Source organism: Asterias amurensis, chromosome 2, assembly GCF_032118995.1.
Source record: "Asterias amurensis chromosome 2, ASM3211899v1".
Lineage (NCBI taxonomy): Eukaryota > Metazoa > Echinodermata > Asteroidea > Forcipulatida > Asteriidae > Asterias > Asterias amurensis.
In genome coordinates this window covers 24,687,869-24,709,373 of record NC_092649.1, presented here as the reverse complement: position 1 = coordinate 24,709,373, position 21,505 = coordinate 24,687,869, and the positions used below count along the sequence as shown (strand labels likewise).

At 37.7% G+C, this 21,505-nt stretch overlaps 1 protein-coding gene across 2 annotated transcripts in view; it reads right to left on the bottom strand.

The window, feature by feature from the left end:
- LOC139933929 (metabotropic glutamate receptor 4-like) overlaps positions 1-13,632 on the bottom strand; it is a 76,558-nt gene extending 62,926 nt beyond the window's left edge. For both annotated transcript variants that reach the window (XM_071928167.1, XM_071928166.1), the window contains exon 1: positions 13,520-13,632. The gene's annotated coding sequence lies outside the window, so the exon portion shown is untranslated. The remainder of the gene's footprint in view (positions 1-13,519) is intronic.
- Between the last annotated feature and the right edge of the window lie 7,873 nt (positions 13,633-21,505).

Sequence of the window (21,505 nt, the reverse complement as noted above, 5' to 3'; positions counted from 1 at the left end):
CTCTGAAGTGCCATAGTTTTCGAGAAAGAGGTGATTCGATTTCGAGACCTCAGATTTAGAACTTGAGGTCTCGAAATCAACCATCTAAACGCACACAACTTCGTGTGACAATGGTGCTTTCTTCTTTCATTATTATATCGCAACTTTGATGACCGATTGAGCTCAGATGTTCACAGGTTAGTTATTTTATGCAGAGATACACCAACTGTGAAGGCTAGTCTTTGAAAATGACCATAAATGTCCACTGCCTTTAAACTTTAGCAAACAAACCGAGTATAGCAGTGCGCTCTCGCCGTAAAATTAATTTGGAAATGAGAACAGGTCGGGGGAATGCAGAACATCACAAAACAGTAGTTTTCTGGCGACGGCATGGGTCTGGGACTTGAGTAAAGTCTACCATCAGTGTGATCAAGCTGTCAAGAACACACACATTAATTATTCGATTCCATTTCACCAGACGTAATTAACATGAGAACAAAAAATACCTTCGGGAATAATACATCGTGTAGAGGTTATAAAAAAAACACCAGCAAGGAACGACAAGTTTTTCTTGTGATGGGCTAACGCTCTAAGGGTTAAACCGAATAAAAGATTCAAAATGTCACTAAATAATTTGTCTTTTATTTGATGAGGCTGTGCGACCTCTAAAAATGCGTCGAGTTAATCCTGACTATTTGCACTTGACATAGGTTTCTATTAATTAATCGGTTTCAATTTGAAGGTTCATTGATTTTGAGCTTAAATCTTCTACACTAATCATCAGAGATATTTTTTCGGTCTGAAATAATTGATCAGCGGGGAGGAATGGGCATAATGACAGCTGCAAACGAAACGAACACGTAAAAAAACAGACAACACATAATAAAATAATGGTTTCACTTGACAACAAAAAATGAAATAAATATCTAAAGCAGTGACCAGAGAATCTTATCAAATATTTAATATGTTAATTTTATGGTGTGGTCCGAACCGGAGGGCGGGAATTCTCTTTAAACATGAAGTTTGACATCTCTCTTGACTAACCAATTAAAGGAACACGTTGCCTTGGATCGGTCGAGTTGGTCTTTGAAAAGCGTTTGTTATAAAATGTATATACACTCTAAGAAAAAAATACCCAATGTTGCGTAAAATTTTACTCTTTGTGGTGTTCAAAAGGGAACATGGTCGTTTGGAGGGTAAAACGGTACGCAACAGGGGTTGCGTCGTAATTTACTCAATTTCTGTGTAAAACGGCTACCAAACTATGCGTCAAATTTCTTACCCAACTTTGTTGTGTCAAAATGTACCCAACAACCGACTACCCATTTACTCAGTAGTTGAGCACCATAACCCCAAGTGTTGAGTAAAAAAGAAGTAGTGCATTTTAGCAGCAAAACGGACACTACTAAAAAATTAAAAAAGCCATATATACATTGAATTGGACTGGACAGTATAATTTCCGATTAATATATGGTGATCACAACCCTATAACCACCTTACATAAAACGACCGGAGTGTTTGTGTACATTCAGGGGGTGAAAACGAAAACAAAGTTCTCGCGAGCAGACTATAAGTAACAATCTCTTTTTAGAAGCGGTGTTGGCTCTCAAAAGAGCCGTTTGGTTTTGCCAAACCTGTTATTGACGAAATTGAAGCTGCTATCGGCGTATTTCCTGGTGATGCATTTCTCACTTCAACAGACACTTGTACCTCAAACATAATGCCAAAATTCTCTCAACTGTGGTTAAATGAACATCAGAACATCAACGACCTGCAACATCAGAACTATGTCCACCTCATCCACCTTTGATTGTGACTTGTGCCTGCGACTTGTATACGTCCGTGTGTAATGTGCACGTTGCATTATGGGTAAAATGGTTTCCACGAGGAGCAGTTTACCCAATTACGTGCAACATTTTACCACAAAAAAGAGCATGTCCTGCTTTTTTTAGTACGTCGCAAGGTAAACTTGACCCTGTGGCGAGGAAAATGTGTTTTTGTACCCATAAGTTGCTTTCACTGGCGAATTTTTGTATGCAACTTAAAAAGGTACAAATTACCTTCTCGAGAGTACTGGCCAAAAAGCCACATAGCCCAACATTGCGTAAGAAGTTACTCAACTTTCGTACCCAGCACATTTACTCAGCAAGTTTTTACACTTCTTTTTTAGAGTGTAGGTAGAAAGATGCTGTAAAAGTAGAATACAATGATCCATACAAACATGCCTCGAAATTGTACGGTTTTTCTTTTACCTCGTCGACTAACACAGTCGGCCATTTATGGGAGTCAAATTTTTGACTCCCATAAATGGCCGACCGTGTTAGTTCGCGCACAGTAAAAGGAAAACCACGCAATTTCGAGGCAAACTTGTGTGGATCATTGTATTCTACTTTTAAAACATCTTTCCAACCATATGCTTTTTATAACAAACGGTTAGAAACGCCTTTTTATAGACCAACTCGTCCGATCCAAGGCAACGTGTTCCTTTAAGTGAAACGATACACAGCAGTAATTAGAGACCTTTGCGAAGGCGTCAATTCCTTCATCCCTGGCATATAAACCTGTCGTCGTCTTCCAGTTGTCTACAGAGATGTGTGATTGGCCAGACAAAGATGATTGTTATTTCCTAACAGATATTGACAAGTGTGAACACCCCCAAATTACCTCTCAGCGATTTTGGCGACAAATCATCACCTAAAAAGCTTTTCTTAAAGATGGCGGAGCTGCGAAAATTCCCTCCTGACATGTATTGTCTTTAAAAAGTAGAACCCAAATGCACGAACAATAAGTTAACAATGTTTTTAACAGATAGAAACACGTTTTGGCTAGCATTCTCACAACTGTTTCTTCAAATCAAAATCATATTTTCGATTAATTTGTTTGTCGTTCATGCTTAAAAGTATAAACTTTTTATTATTATTATTGATACATGTTATTTTTAATGTAGTTTTCCCAGACGAAGTAATTATAATTCAGATATTGATATGACACTGTTGCGTGCTGACTGTAGCTTGACATTTCGCTCACGGAAACTTATATCTTTAGAATGTAATATGAAATGTGTTCAACAGTAATATATGAAAAGTATCGGGTATGTTTCACCTGGCTTGAAAGGGTAGGGTGAGAGAGCTAGAAAGTAACTGATCACCTTAATATAGAACTCACTCCACATAATGATATGTATCGGTGTCAGGAAATCATTTCAATAGGAAGCATAGAATTTCTTATATAAATGAACAATCCATTATCTTAAAGCCATTGGACCCTTTCGGTAAACAGTGTTGTCCAAGGCCCACACTTTGTGTACCACAACTTCTAAATCAAATAACAAACCTGTGAAAATTTAGGCTCAATCGGTCATCGGAGTCGGGAGAAAACAACGGAAAAACCCACCCTTGTTTCCGCGCGTTTCGCCGTGTCATGACATGTGTTTAAAATAAATCCGTAATTCTCGTTAACGAGAATTTATATTGTTGTGCTGTTTTCTCAAAAAGTAAAGCATTTCATGGAATAATATTTCAAGAGAAGTCTTTCACCATTGCCTTCTGTAAACCCTGTAAGTTATTTGTAAATCTGTGAACTTTTTTGTTTTCTGAACCGAAAGGGTCCAATGGCTTTAAAGGCAGTGGACACTATTGGTTATTAGCATAAAACCTTTCTTGGTGACAAGTAATGGGGAGAGGTTGATTGTATAAAACATTGTGAGAAACGGCTCCCTCTGAAGTGCCATCGTTTTCGAGAAAGAAGTAGTTTTCCACGAGTTTGATTTCGAGACCTCAGATTTAGAACTTGAGGTTTCGAAATCAACCATCTAAACGCACTCAACTTCGTGTGACAAGGGCGTTTTATTCTTTCATTATTATCTCGCAACTTCGATGACCGATTGAGCTCAAATTTTCACAGGTTAGTTATTTTATGCATATGTTGAGATATACCAACTGTGTAGGCTAGTCTTCGACAATTACCAATAGTGTCCACTGCCTTTAAAGGCATTAGACACTATTGGCCATTACTCAAAACAATTGTTAGCACAACAACTTACACGACAACTTCGAGCAATGAAGAGCTGTTAATAGAATAAAACATTGTGGGAAACGGCTCCCTCTGAAGTAACGTAGTTTTCGAGGAAGAAGTAACGTCTCACTCGAATAATATATTTAATAGACTTCGGGACGATGCCCTTTAAAGCCATTATACACTTTCGGTAAACAGTATTGTCCAAGTCACACACTTCGTGTATCACAACTAATATATAAAATAACAAACCTGTGAGAATTTAGGTTCAATCGGTCATCGGAGTCGGGAGAAAATAACGGGAAAACCCATTCTTGTTTCCGCGCGTTTTGCCGTGTCATGGCATGTGTTTAAAATAAATCCGTAGTTCTCGCTAACGAGAATTTATATTGTTTTAATGTTTTCTCAAAAAGTAAAGCATTTCATGGAACAATATTTCAAGAGAAGTCTTTCACCATTACCTTCTGTAAACCCTGTAACGTATTTGTAAATCTGTAAACTTTTTTTTTCCTGTACCGAAAGGGTATAATGGCTTTAAAGGGTATATGTACTTTTTCCTAACAAAAAACACAATGTCCACAGATTTACATTAAGCTTACACAGTTTGAAGATAATGATAGTAGAAAGCTTCCCTTGAAATTTTACATACTGAGGTGCTGTAGTTTTTGAGAAATGAGTATAAGTAATAATTTATTTTCGTCTCAGTTTTAGCATGTAAAAACGTATTAACCAGTTATGCTATGGTTTTGGTATAATATCATAACTGGTTAAAAGGGATTTTACAATGCTAAAATAATTTTGGTCCCATGAGACCACAATCATTTGGGACTTGTTTTACTCATTTCTCAAAAACTACACAACCTTAGTTAGTAATATCTGAAGGGAAGCTTTCTACTATCATTATCTTCAAACCCTGTAAGTTTAATGTAAATCTGTGGACATTTTGAAAAGTACCCGAATCCTTTAAGGCATCTGAATGTGTGCAACAAGGGTGCTTAAGGGTGTTATTTGATGTTGCGATACACCAAGTGAGAGTACTGGTCTTTGGCAATTACCAAAGTTGTCCAGTACCTTTTACTTGGAGTTCATGTCTGCAGATGATTTAAAATACCTTTAATTGAGCTTTCTGTAATTAATAGTTTCAAATAATATTATCACTTTTTCTTGTACAGACACATCGTCAATATCGCAAGGAATCTCTTCGATATAGCATCCTACTGGTAATGGGTTCATCGAAACGAAAAGTAAAAGGTGAGTTAGTTATACATCACACCATAACCGCACCTTTCTCCCATTTAAAGGCAGTGGACACTATTGGTAATTACTCAAAATAGTTATTAGCATAAAACCTCTCTTGGTGACGAGTAAGGGGGAGGTTGAAAGTATAACACATTGTGATCAACAGCTCCCTCTAAAGTGACATAGTTTTCGAGAAAGAAATAATTTTCCGCGAATTTGATTTCGAGACCCCAGACTTAGAATTTGAGGTCTCGAAATCAAGCATCTGGAAGCACGCAACTTCGTGTGACAAGGGTGTTTTTTTTTCTTTCGTTATTATGTGCTTTTAGATGCTTGATTTCGAGACCTCAAATTCTAAACTTGAGGTCTCGAAATCAAATTTGTGGAAAATTACTTCTTTCTCGAAAACTACGTCACTTCAGAGGGAGCCGTTTCTCACAATGTTTTATACTGATAACCTCTCTGAAATACTCGTCACCAAGTAAGGTTTTATGCCAATAATTATTTTGAGTAATTACCGATAGTGTCCGCTGCCTTTAACACTGACTCAGCATTAGTTTGACGAGTTTCCGGGTAAAAGCCACTTAGGACTCGGATCCGGGTCAGTTCTGACCCGGGTATCCGAGTCAATTCTGACCAGATATCCGAGAACCCGGGTGTGTTTACTGTGTTGTACATCTTAACGTCAAGGTATTGTCAGTAATTTTGGATCTGAAGGATCACTCGAGTCATTATAAAAGTTCATGCCAGGACCAAGAACCTCCTGTTGAAATAATTCCGTCTGAAAATCGAGTGAACAGAAAATGTATAAGCAGCCCCAAACTATCACGGCTCATTCGGATTGCACCAGTCAGTCGTGCACCTAATGAACTCGGTACAACATTCAAGGAATTGTTTTCGCTCGTTTCGTTTCGATTCGTTTAATTGTTTTCAATGAACAGGACAACGACACTTAATGAGTTTTACAGAGGTTGGTTTTGATGGCGTGTTATTCAGTGAAACCGAACGAATGGGAATGATTTTAGTCCTTCCGGACCAACACTTACACTGTTGAAATATAATGATGATAGAAAGCTTTACTTCAACTTTAAGTGAAGCTTTCTGTCATCATTAAAGCACCTCAGCAAATAGTGTTTGAGAAACTTGTAATGTCAAAGATATATATTTTGTCTCAGTAAGCATGTACAACGGATCATGAACGGATTGACTCGACTCTCCTGGAAACATTGCTTTGTGGTTTTCACTTATCTTCGACAACTTGACGCTTAAAGAAGCTGAAACTTCTACGGGTAAACAGTTCATATAGGGACTCATGTCGTGGTCTAAAACTTGATCTACAAAATATATCAAAACCCTTTAAAGTTGGAACAAATAGCTGCTGCGTTATGAAGAAAAAAAAAATCTGTGAAGAATAAGAAGGTATGACGGTTGCAACCCTTTGCCTTATTTAAACAATTCCGCTTAGTGTGACATGACCGAGATACCTCTAGCACAGACCGACTCGGATGCATCACCCCTGCCGTCTGAAGGCCAAAAGGGACCGCTGCAACGATCGATCGCACCCACCCCGCACCAAGGTGTTGTCTCGTTCTCTGTTATCCTACAACACAAACTATACTTTTTTTTCCCAAGTCACACTCTCGATGATTATTAAGATATTATTTTCTTGCACCAGAAATCTTTTGAGGGTATACCGCCACGGTCCACCTCAGTGGTGGATTCGATTAAGATCACTCGCCGACGGTACGCGGGGGGGATTATTTTACAACCTTAGGGGGCGTTCCCAGAAAAATGTGTGTAATCTAAATTAAGTATGACGTAGAGCGTGTAGTCGAAATTAATCTAAATAGTTTATGTTATGTTCCTGGTAACGAAAAAAACAGCTTATGAAACACGAATGTATTAGGACACGTATGTTTGGAAACACCGCTGCCACATATCCACATTGATTCGATTTATGGAGGGGGGGGGGGGGGTAGCCTCAATTTAGGCAACTGACTTAATCAGGGCCCAAATTACAGAGTTGCTTTAGCAGAAAATAGTGCTCACGGTACTTCTGCCAAGCAAAAAACAAGGATACCATTTACAGATTGTACATATAACATGCACATTTGGCTGGTAACCCTATCCTTGTTAGCATTGTTTCAATCAGCACAACTATGCTTAACAGAATAAGATTACCAGCAAAAATATGTAACAACGTTTGCAATTTGTGACTGGTATGCTGCTCATTTTTGCTAAGCAGAACAAAAGTAGCCAAGCAAAACAAAAGTATGCTTACCAGCCAAAAATACCATCATGTGCAAACTGTGACTGGTATTCTGTTTATTTTTGCTAAGCAAAACATTAATTAGCTATATGAACATGTCTGAGAGAGATGTGTAAACAAACCACATAACCTGATCACTTTCTGCTTAGATCAGGATCATTCATGGTACCTTCGAATAATGTGGCCACAATTATTCATAATTGAGACAACTTAGCGACCGGCGTATTGGTAATATTTGAGGAAATCATGTTAATAGTACGAGTGCCCATTTTGAATTAAGATAAGCTACTGAGCAATTGTAAAGATTAGAAGCTGCTGTTCCCTCACCTACTACTCCTCCCTCTGCTCAAGATAAGTTTTATCTTAATTGCTATTTCCGATTTGCACAGCCTCCTCATGCCTGTGAGTGATACTTCACGTAGGCAACGATACGATTGCCTCCATGCCTCATGGTAATTTGCCTTGGTGCCCTTGATATGCTTCAGTAGGAAGGTCTGAGAGTGCCCTTTCAAAGAAAAAATGCAGTGATGCCCTTGCCCTTTCAGGACTTGAGCATAAATCAGGTCTAAACACAGCAACTTCCTTCAAAAGGCGTCTCCAAGGTTTAATTCGGTTTTTGTGATGCACTCATTTCCCAATGGATGACTTGGTTTTAAAGTGGGGATAAATTACAAATAAACTTCCAGTATAATCCTGTTCAATTAGTGTATTTTTAATTGATACCCTTTTAGACTGAAATTTGAAACTTGGCGTCGTGGACAAGTTTGTCCCTTTTTAATGAACCGAAATTGTAAGCCTCTATTACAGTGAATCATTTTGTGCCCGTTTTGCTTTTAGTGAGCACACTTTATTTATCAGTGACATCAGGGGGATATGGGTAATTTCAGAGCATTTGTAATATAGAGATAATAATTACATTAAAGGCAGTTGGTGTACTTCAACATATGCATTAACATAACTAACCTGTGAAAATTTGAGCCCAATCGGTCATCGAAGTTGCGAGATAATAATGAAAAAAAAACAAAAAAAAAAAACACACTTGTCACACAAAGTTGTGTGCGTTTAATGCTTGATTTCGAGACCTCAAGTTCTAAATATGAGGTCTCGAAATCAAATTCGTGGAAAATTACTTCTTTCTCGAAAACTATGGCACTTCAGAGAGAGCCTTTTCTCACAATGTTTTAGACCATCAACCTCTCCCCATTACTCGTCACCAAGAAAGGTTTTATGCTAATAACTATTTGAGTAATTACCAATAGTGGCCACTGCCTTTAACTTAGTTTTGCAGTCAAGGCCACACTTTACATTTGCCAACAGGGGTTGATTTGACAAACGCGTGGTTGCGTCGTAGCAAACGACTTTTCAATGATGTTGATCATTCAAGGCTCAAGGCTATATTTCCATTTTCCTGTCTTGCTTAGTACTTTTCCGAAATCAGGGTCTGGCTTTGACTGTGCCAGTATAGAAAGCCGTAAACAAGGCTATTTTGTCTTTCATCATTGTCTTGCAACTTGATCAGTTGAGTCCAAATTTTCACAGAGATGTTATGCCTATGTTGGGATACACCAAGTGAGAATTCTGGCCATTGACAATTACCAAACGTGTCCAGGGCCTTTCAGCAACAAAAACGATTGACCCTAGATTTCGAAACTACCCTTACTAATTATTGCATGCACCATTGAACAAAAAACAAATGGCTGTTCCTCGATAGAGTTTTTTTACTTGACTGAAGAATATGCCGATAGTAATCAATGTTGTCCTATATCTATCTTTAAGCGAACACGCCCGGCCCCATGAGGATAGCGTTACACGCTAGGGGCACCACCACAAATCTCTACATCCTAAATTAAGTTGTGCAAAACATAGCATTGCCCTCAGACCAACCGTGGACTAACGGAGATTGGAGATAGGAACACAACAATGTAGCAATGTGATACTTTTAATAACGTAAAAATGCACGTTATCACAGCGATTGCTCATAAACTTGCAAGTTTTCCCTTAAAGGCTTTGGACAGTTTTGTACAATTTAGAGGAATTGATCGAAAGAGTATGCAGGGAAGACCAAGCTTTGGTGTGGTTAAAGTGACACTCCATCACTTAAAGGGAAGACATACGTGTGGTAGTCACTTTGGAAATAATGGGCAATACCAGTTTTTTGGATAAGAAAACCAGCAACTGTAGGTGGTAAAGAGCATTTTTGAGATACTATGAAAACCGTTACTGGCAGTAACGCTTCTGAGATTGTGTTCTCCAATGCTCCCATTGACCCGAATCATTTTGGGACGACGTGAACTTTCGTGAAAATGTCAACGTCGCATTACTGTTCACCCACTCCTCTTAAAAAGTACTATAACTGTAATTGCAAATTTTCTTTATATGAATGCCAGAATGTGTGGACACGAAAATCGATTCACTATTTTTATTTTTGTCGTAAATAGTTCGCGTACAATCCTCATTGATATAACTAAAAACTTTTCGCTCAGCACGTAAAAATTACAAAACTGATTCAATAAAAACAGCGTAGCCTACGTGCTATGTCATCAATGTGTTGTTTTCTCTTCTGCATCATGTTGTGGTCGAGGGGTGTCAAGGGGAGCCTTCAGTGTTGTTTTTAAAATGTGTGATAACGTCCCCATTGCCCCTATCGAATTTATATGACCCATTTGCCTCGAAACGGCCCGGCAGAAAGAGGAAGACTCATGGGAGGTTGATCAATGTGCAAACTGGGTGCAGTGTTCTCATATCCATGGATGCAAGTTTTATGGCATGGATGGAAAAGGATAGGGGTCCGTGGAGGGAGAGTCCAGTTTGCTTTAGGCTGCGGCTGCAATCATCACCCACGCTCTCCCGTGGGGTGTACTTGCTCACGGTGCGTTCGAGCCATGGCGAAAAGTAAACGCTTTGGTCCCTCAACGCGATCCATAACGTCATAATGTGACGTAGCTTGAGACCGGAAGTGTAGTTCAAACATTTTTTTTCTAAACATGCGCCAACAGCTTCCCCTCACTCGACAAACCCGGAAATACGTCACTGACATTGTAACAACTTTAAACAATAAAGTAAAAATACGACTATAAATAACATGAAAAATCTTTCGAAACTGGATCAACTGACTATTTGGTGAGTTCTTGGGAAATATATTTTCCCCACACTCTAAAAACATCCGGGTCAGAATTGACCCGGATTCCTGGTTCAAATTGTACTGACTCATTTCGAGTCAGGCTGACCCAGTCACAGATAGAGTGGTGAAAAAAGAATTACAATGTTTTTGCTTTAATTTCTTGTGTTTTGGCTTCGTCAGGCATTTTTAAAACACGCCCTTTTTCCACTACCTTATATGAATTACACTTAATTTTCATTAACTGTTTTCCTTGATCTGTTAATGACTTCCTTTGACTTAATTAATTGTACTAAATTTGTTTATTATTCTTTATTTTTCACCAATATGAAATCAATTTTGATTCAATTGAATTGAACTGGGAGTATACATAATTTTGACCCATATCTGGGTCCCCTTTTGACCAATTTAATGGTCAGGCCCCATAGGACGCAGATCTGGGTCAAATCTTACCAGTGTAATTTAAAAGGTCATAGAGCATCATCCAAAGAAACTACCCACCGTATCAGTATTTTTTTTAAAATAATAATAACAACAACTTATTATCTCGGTAGTCTAGTTGGTAAGACACTGCCCTAGAATTGCAAGGGTCGTGGGTTCGAATCCCACCCGAGTAGCATGCCTGTGCTATTTTTGTTTACACAGGACTCGGGGAAGTACTGAGTATACAGTGCTCACACACATCGGTGTATGGGTAAAAACTAAATTAATATTAACTTATTCCTGATTACAAAATTCTTTCCATCTAGATGGAGCTTAAAGTTGTCCCTTTTGCATAGTTTGTCCTCCTTTGTGGAACGCATTGCCCATCGTTATCCGTCGTTTGACATATATCTCTTTATTAAAAGCAGAAGCCTTGATTCAACCCACGCAACTCAAACTTTTAAACTGTTAATATATAAATATTTGTAACTTAAATATTTGTAACTTTATTATACCCTTGTCCCTCTCTGTGCATGTGTATTGCGTGTCTGATAACTTTAATAAATATATTGTTATCGGTAGACTGAACCTTTGGGTTGTGGGTAAATTTTAAATGGTCCTCATCAGCCTAGCCTTCTACATGTCTTTTTGGACAATAGCAATGAAACATACAAGTATATGAAAGAATAAATAGTAGTGACACTTTCAAACATAACATAGAATCAATAACATCGTTCGGGTGTAATCTCATTGACTTTATGAAGAGAAATAACATAATAAAAACAGCAATTGAATAAAATAACAATCATAATTGTTGATTCAACCGATGAATTCCAAAACCCTTGCCTTATATGCCAACAGTGCTTCACATTGTTTACTCTACTTTCTCATCGTTCATAAGTATTTTTTTCCTTGCATTTATTTTATGACCAGGATGAAGGAATGAGAATTATTGATTGATCTCACTTTGAAGAAAAGCGGTATGTCATTTCAGGGACATCGCGCTATTGATCTACATTTTGCCACCTTAGTTAACGCAGTTCAGTTTACACGCAAAACCTAAATTTTCTCATTTCATGGTCGAGACATAACATAAGAATGCTATAATGTATGCCTCTAAGGTTTATATACAGAGCTAAGGATTGAAAATAACACATTCATTTATAAAGAAGAGATCGATTGTCGAGTACGCTTTAAAAAAAAATTGAAAACGGGGACAAACAAAGAGGGAGGCAAAGGGAAGTATCAGTTTGCGTGGAGCGGGTTTGGTGACGTAGAGTGCACTTTCCTCGGGTGCCTTTCACCCCGTTCAACCCTGGGGCTAGTCTCGACCAGGTCAAGCCTAAGCACACAAACTTGCTTAGCAAATACAAGTATTGCTTAACAGAAACAGGTTACCAGGCAAAAATGTTCTAAGTTTAAATTGCTGTGACTGGTGCCTCACTCAATTTTGGCCCCACAAAGAAATACATGTCCATCGGAATCCCTTACTTTGGTGTAATATTGTGTATACCGTTGAACAATTTGAACTGTAAAGGGAAACTTGTTATATATACACGTACATTATTAACTGCATGCACCTGTGTAGTATATATACTACAAAATGACCATACCACAGCCAGCATGAGCGGCTCAACGAACATAGTTCATATTCAAAACCAACGCGCACTTATTGTAGATGCATGGGTTTTTTAATTGAGGAACAATAAAGTTAATGCTAACAAAGTCGACCTTTAACATCAAAATAAAAGAGAATGAATTTGATTGCGCATTGCTGACCGTCGTCCCTGCATCGTGGACATCAACATCACTAAACAACACATTGTAACATAAGCTATGCCAAACACCTATTGCCATCCAACCTGTAGAAAGCCAACATTGACTTTTCTGTAATGAACGCTCCACGTAGAATTATTTTAATTAAAACAAAGTCGGCAGCTGAGATTCATCGCCTTGGCGGCATGGTCAAGGTCTGTTTCTCGCCTATTTTTTTGTTTAACCTATATGGACGTAGTGTGCCAATCATATTCACACCAAGACAATTTCCTACAGTCCGCGACTGTACTACTTTAATTGCATGTACAACTGATTTTGGCTGCTCTCAAACTTTTTTAACATGAATATTCATTTTGTTTTTACCCATGTACACCAATGTGTGTTATCACCGTATACTCAGTATTTCCCCGAGTTATGTGGAAACAAATCACGGGCATATTACTCGAGTGGGACTCGAACGCGCGACCTTTGCAATTCTACAGCAGTGTCATAATGAGCAATGTTATAGTGTTTCTAGCATGGTAGACATAAAGCAAGGGACCCATGTTAAATTGCGGTCGTGTGAATAGCGCTGTAGGGGGGACGACCGCAGCTAGCCAGCCGCTTGCAAACACACACATACTAAGGAGATGCAGGGCAATACGATCTTGTCGGCTAACAACGGTTCAAAGTCCCCCTAGATTCGACACAATATCACTTACCTCTCTTAAAACTCTGCCTAGCAGCTCTTCAAAACTTGATTTCTTTTACTGTCCTTTCCTAGTCAAAATGCGTACCGTCCATCACACTTGCACCGAAGCGTACTAAAATGAGGGGTAGATTAAACCGGCATATAGTTCCTTTCAGAACTATACATAGACGCCATTGACAACCCGGGGCCCGCACGGTCATTTCTTTATCCGAATGGGGGAAGAGGGAGGGGACACTCTGTGTTGACTTGTTAGGCTCCGTTGCCAAATACAGTCATCTTTATCCAGGGTTCCTTGTTTAGAGTGACTCACCTTAAAGGGAACTGCCGAAAGCGCGGGGAAAAAAAACCTTGCCATGACGAATGGGGGAAATGTTGTTACTATAGTAGCGCATTCAGCTGCATGTTGTTTCCGTTGAGAAAACCAGTTGCTTGAAGATTACCCAGTATTGTAAGTTTTACTTTTATGCCTAAGAACAAATAGGGTATTAATTTTGGTTTTTACCCATACACCGATGTGTGTTAGCACTGTAGTATACTCAGTTCTTCCCGAGTCCGGAAAAATATTTACTTGGGTGGGATTCGAACCCACAACCTATGCAATTCTAGAGCAGTGTCTTACCAACTAGACTACTGAAGTTGCCCAGTAGCTAGAGGCAGTTCGAATCCTATGTTTTTGGCAGCGGGTACCGCAACGATATAAAAGATCTTGTATAACATATTTAACATGAGTCTCTATGCCTATATTTGCAGGATTTTCCAATGGCCGTTACAAACAAGAATACCCAACATGCATACACTTTAAAGGGTTTTGGGTACTTTTTACGCGACACAAAACACATTGTCAACGGTTTGAAGATAATGATGGCTGAAAGCTTCCTTTAAATTAGTATCTACTTTATATAGGTGTTGTAGTTTTAACCAATGATTAAAACAACGTCACGAAAAATAGTTTTCGTTTCAGAGGTAAAACACTATTTTTAGCATGCACAAAGTAATAACATACTTTCCTAATACCATTGCTTTTTGATGGTCACCTTTTTTCTCTCGAAAACCTGACGGCTAATGAAGCTGAAACTTCTACAGGTAAATTATTTTACATACATCTTCATTCTCAGTGAGTAGGATTCATGTCATGGCTAAAACTTGATCTACAAAAAGTATCAAAACCTTTCAAGTGTATATATCCATACAGGCTATATTTAATTATATTCTAATATTGTATTTAATAGTTTCTAGAACTGAAAGCTGTAGAGTGTCGTATATCTACCAGCCATGGCTCTTCATTGTTCAATTAGAATGATTGCCTCGAAATGATGCATATAGTATTACAAGGGTTAGCGGTTGCACCAATGTCCTATACGCTGCAAGGTGAGCGTTACTTATAGTGTCTCTGGTATCCTCTTCGTTACCTGTATGCAAAATGCCTCGGGAGCTTTTTGTTTTGTGTAGCTGGTTTTGTCCTCGGTAATTTATCCCCGAAGACCCACGAACTTGGGTCTATGATGTAATCAACAACTTACCAGACTGACATTTTCATTCCATAGATGGAAGTTTTCATCGGGGATAAAAAAACAGATTAATTTTGGTTTAGCCATATACACCGATGTGTGTTAGCACTGTATACTCAGTACTGTCCCGAGCTCTGTGGAAACGATCACAGGTATATTATTCGGGTGGGATTCGAGCCCACGACCTTTGCAATTCTAGAGCAGTGTCTTACCAACTAGACTACCGAGGTTGCCCGGCAGCTAGAGGCAGTTCGAATCCTATGTTTTAGCAGCGGGTACCGCAACGATTTAAATAGATGGAAATTTGCATGAGGATAAAGGATATTTATTTATACACCGATGTGTATTAGCTCAGTATGCTTAAAGGAACATTACAAAATAGGTTTTGCTAGCAAAACAAAGTTGCTGGCAGTGTGAGCACTTTATGTTATCCACTATATTATACATAAATTGTCAAACCTGTAGAAGTTGTAGAGCGATTGGCCATCTGGGTCGCAAGAAAATAGTGAAAAACCGATGGGTCTCAGAATCCATCACTGCAATAACATATCTTTCTAAAAGTTTGTATATACTCAGCGCCTTGAGTACCTTGTTTGGTAGATACGTGAGCTATAAGACTCTGTTATTATTATTATTACACATTTTGCGTGACATCGATGGAAAAATAAAAATGAATGAAACACTCACTGAGCGATTAACTCCAAATGCGAAATTAGACAGTCTATTTTTCATCAGTATGAAATCTCATACAGAAATAATTCAAGGGATGTTTTCAACTATTAGCATCATTAGACCGTGTAAGTTTTATGTAATTCTGTGATCTTCACGATTTTTGTTTCTTACCAATTCTGTAACGTTTCTTTAATACCTCCTACCGGGTGTGAATACACGGCTCATTGCAAAGGTCGTGGGTTCGAGTCCCACCTGACTAATATGCCTATAATTTTCTTTTTAGAGCTCCTTGACGTTCTGAGTATACAGTGCCAACACACATCAGTGTATAATGGGTAAAACCCCAAAATAATTCAATTCCAGTTCCCAGTACTTTAATCGATGAATTTAAAACGTAATAAATATGATATGAAAAATACCCCACATTCATGACCGTATTAATCGATAACATAACACACGAAAAAGGGCGAAATGAATTAGCATGGCTATTTTTTAATTAATTACTTTTGTTACCGACATTGTTTTCATGGGTGATTACAGCCTACTGAAAAGGGAATAATCTTGCGATAATAACACTGTAATGTTTCACTTGTATCGTCGGCTTCCTTTAAATTGATGGTTTAAAGAAAAATGTGGGCACATTTAAAGGGGATAATTGCCCACTGAAATCTCAAAGTGAAGTTATGTTTTCTGATTTTTTCAGGATAATTAGGCCAACATAGGACAAGGTGTTAACAGCGTTCAGTCGAGGTAAGCCAATGCACACTTTTTTTGCAAATCGACATAATATGCTTGTAATACTACAATGGTTGGCGCCCAAACATAGAGCTACTGAAGCAAAGGATGTTACTTAAGCAAAAAAAATTCTTGCTTAGTAAAATCAGATTGCCGGCCCAGACTTGACTCAATTGTTATGCTAAATATCAGTCACAAGCAATATAGTTGGCATGACATTTAGCCAGTAACATGTGTAAAAATAAGCAAGCTATTATCGTGCTTAAAGTCAGTGGACACTATTGGTAATTACTCAAAATAATTATCAGCATAAAACCTCATTTGGTAACGAGTAATGGGGAGAGGTTGATAGTATAAATTTTCACAGGTTTGTTATTTTATGCATAAAATTATGTTGAGATACACCAAGTGATGGCCGAACACTTAAAGCCCTTATACACTTTCGGTACAGGAAAAAAAAAGTTCACAGAATTACAAATAATTTACAGGATTTACAGAAGGTAACGGTGAAAGACTTCGCTTGAAATATTGTTCCATGAAATGCTTTACTTTTTGAGTAAACATTAAAACAATATCAATTCTCGATAGCGAGAATTACGGATTTATTTTAAACAAATGTCATGACACGGCGAAACGTGCGGAAACAAGAGTGGGTTTTCCCGTTACTTTCTCCCGACTCCGATGACCGATTGAGCCTAAATTTTCATAGGTTTGTTATTTTATATATCAGTTGTGATACACGAAAGGTGGGACTTGGACAATACTGTTTACCGAAAGTGTACAATGGCTTTAAAGAACACCAACAACCAAGTTTAGTACTTCGACTTCGGCATTATTGAAATAATATATAATACAAATGACAAAGAATGCAAAAGCCACTAAGCGCATAAAGAGAACAATGAAATTCACAATGAATGAAAGATATATTACAAGTAAGCAGATTACAAAATAAGCAGCTTCAAACAAATGAGTTGTTATCAGAGAATTAAAGCAGTGTCAAAAGAAAGCACCCTGGTGAGTATTCACACGCAGTAAGACCAAATAAGGACCGATGATTTGTGGGATTGCCTCTTAGATGAATTTGACTGAAACGAAACATACTCCTCCGGAGAGAAACTAACTGGAGTGTGAGCTCAAAGCCCTTCCATTTTTTAATATTTCCTTTCCTCGTAAAGAAGTTTAAAGGCAGTGGACACTATTGGTAATTACTCAAAATAATTATTAGCATAAAACCTCAGTTTGTAACAAGTAATGGGGAGCGGTTGGTGGTACAAAACATTGTGAGAAACAGCTCCCTCTGAAGTGAAGTAGTTTTCGAGAAAGAAGTAATTTTCCACGAATTTGATTTCGAGACCTCAAGTTTAGAATTTGAGGTCTCGAAATCAAGCATCTGAAAGCACACAACTTCGTGTGACAAGAGTGATTTTTTCTTTCATAGTTATCTCGCAACTCCGACGACCAATCGAGCTCAAATTTTCACAGGTTTGTTATTTTATGCATATGTTGAGATACAGAAAGTAAGAAGTCTTGTCTTTGACAATTACCAATAGTGTCCACTGGCTTTATAAGGGGAACTTGATAAACAAGTCGTCGTGTCGCTGTTGTTTTTCATTCTCGGTCCAGTTCACTCTTCTAGTTCCACTCCAGTTCGTTTGCGTATCTTTGTCCCCTTATATATACACACCGTATGTTTACATTCTACCCAGTCAGTTTCCCTTGTGGTTTTTAACGACCAAAATAAACTCGTTTTTTTTGTGATCGTTTATTTTTTGTCTGTGTTATTTTAAGGTTCTGGTGGGTGTATACCTGATATAGATAAAAACCTCAACAAACCGAAAAAGCTGCAGTTTTTCTTTTATTCTCGACAGTTATGATTCGTGCAATTATGATATTATTATCGCAGTTATCTACAAATGTTTTTTCATATTGAATATTTCTTTGTCGTCTCTGTTATTTTGGTGTACAACTGATATAAATAATATCTTCAATCAGACCGACCATTGCGATCAGAATAGGTTTTCGTGTCCTCGATAGTTGAATTGAAATTAAATTAATTTATATAAAATGGCTTATTTATAAATAAAACGTCATCGCAGCCAGAGGCCTGATTAAGGTTTTTTTTGTATTTTTATATTTTTTGTCTTTCTTTTTTATACATATAAGAATATTTATACAACTGATATAAATTATATTTTCAATCAGACCGACCATTGTGATCAGAATAGGTTTTCGTGTCCTCGATAGTTGAATTGAAATTAAATTGATTTATATAAAATGGCTTATTTATAAATAAAACGTCATCGCAGCCAGAGGCCTAATTAAGTTTCTATTTTATTTTTTTATATATTTTATTATATATATAACATATAAGAATATTTATTCTTTATAAAAAATACAACAAACACAGGTATACACGAAAGAAAACAAAACATTAAATATAGACAGCCGTAATTATTATGCCAATGCAACGACAGCACAAAATAAACCATGATTTAGTACGACAGAATCAGTAAATTAAAAGCTGATTAAAATAACAATTAACCAGAAACGCCAAAAAAGGGGAAACAAACTTAACCTCAGACATCAAATAAATAGTTATTATGATTTTGATTATCGCAATGGGTCTACTCTGTACTACGGTTTCATCTAGACCTCTTGCCGCGCACTTGACGAACATCTTTCAATTCCAACGCGACGTTTTTTTAATATTGCCATCAGTCTGCCGTTTGGGAGTAACGTAATTAGTGGACGGCTCGTCATATCAGTGACTTTGCCTATACACTGTCATAACATGACGACATCATAGACATGGGAGAGATTTCCACAGAACTTAACCTTGAGTTGTTCATGCGCCGGGAACTGTAATTATGTGAGAACTATACATGGATTGTTCAATTCTGAACATTATCCCGTCACAACAGAAATCGGTACTATCTCATTTTCACAACTACGTCTGGCGTGAAAAATAATCTTGCTCTCTTGTGCCAGACAAGGTTGGTCTTAAAGGCTCTCTTGTGCCAGACACTGGGCACCTTTGATATCAAAGACCAGTAACACTTCGTGTCTCTCAACAAATATGTCAAAATTTGAAGTCAATTGATCATCGGAGTTGCATTAGAATAATGTAAGAAAAATCAACCTTGTCCTTTTAGGTGTCTAGCAAAGACATTAGACCTGAAGACTTTTAATATTTGAGCGGGAAATTACCTCTTTCTCAAAAACTATGTTACTTCAGAAGGCGCCGTTTCTCACAATGTGTTATACTATCAACGGCTCTCTCTATTGCTCGTTACCAAGTTTTTATGCTAACAATTATTTTGAGTAATTACCAATAGTGTCCAGTGCCTTTAGAGGTAAACAGGGGACATCATCAAACCAGTTAAAAAGGCACAGCTGCACGGCCTAGCATCATTGGGGGGAGGGGGAGGGGGGGGGGTAGGTTTAAGGTCACCTGGCCAGGTCAGCTGATGACTAATTAGCCTCCGTACAAGCCTGTCTTGTTACGAGGTCTCGGCTTACTAGACAGCTGTATTAGGGGATGGCCCAAATAATCCATGAACTTTACACAGTGGCGTTAGCCTTGTACGACTCTATGATTTAGTGTCTTCACTGCAAGACATGCAGTTATGCTTTCTATGTATTCTGGGTACAGGCTTTGGAGCAATTGCTTTGAAGAAACGAGACAATGGGTTTTTAAGTGAATGTCTTCGTGGCACTATTTGCACATGGCGGACAAAACTTCCTTAAGGATTTCCTTAAGATAATATTTTGTTAAAAATAATTAATAAATAAGTATGGTGTTTATCTATGTTTTGTTTTTCATATTTTTAACTTCTGACACTAAAAAGCATATTGACCAGAAGTCTTCCAGGAAAATACAGCAGTTTTGAAATTGTCATCAAAAAGATTTGCCTCAACAACTGGTCATACAAAAGTTAAACATATAAGATTACGAAAAATATTGTTTCAAAATATATTGCCCCCTTACAGAAAAAAAAATGAACAAAAGCACATAACACATTTTAGAATGCACAGAATCGGAGACAAAGATAAGGAAACACGACTGGTCACAAGGTCAGTACCAAAACGTCTGTTCAGTTTGCCAACAAAGACCGATTCCAATTCCTTATCAAAATATTGAACAGATGTTTGCAAGCATGAACATTTTTATTTATTTATTTAAGTGGAGCAATTTAGAAACTGCGCAATTCCATTCGTCAAAGATCAGCAAAGCTCATATGCAAGAAAACACATCAGTGCATGACGCGACGCAACGCGACACGACGGGACACGACGCTGTGCATCACAACACAACATAACATAACGTGCCCGTGTGGATTGCTGTTTTTCCCATTTCCAATTAAAATAGTTTCGAGGGCTTTTTTTTAACCGGCGATCCGTCTGCTTCACTTTGAAGAAGAAAAAACAAGACAAAAAAAATAATTTTGGTGTGTACTTATGTATCATCTATATATTGTTGTTTTGGGAGCACGTGTGTTAAACAATTGCTGTAATTAAAACATTTCAAAAGTCACGGCAAGAGGCCGCGTTGAATTAGAGTTATAATTATTATAATAAATATGCTCTAAATATAAATATAGGTGTATATATAGAAGGCACAACGGACAAAAGACCTACCACAAAAACACGAAACACCAAGAAAAAAACAATACAAAATATTTAATACGTTCAAACTCTCAAACATTCGACATGAATATTATTTTCTTTGCGTGAATAGTAGGTAAGTACAGCCCCACGCTATTAAAAACAACAAAATACATGCTTGTAAATCAATGTGCCATTACTGTATCAAAACGGAGACTATGTACTTTTGCGATCTAAATATCGTCCCGGCTCAATCTGAAGTATTAATTGACTTTGTGACTAACTTGATTAAGCATGTCTAGCTCTTGCTTGTAAACCACTAGGCATAACATAACCAATGTGACGTGTTTTCATTTCTTGAGTCTTGTACACGGTTGTATAATTCATTTCTTAATTCGTAACTAGCCCGTACGGATTCCATTGGACACCTGAACCCCAAAGCTTGGTTCCTCAATTCCAATGTATCTTTTACCTAA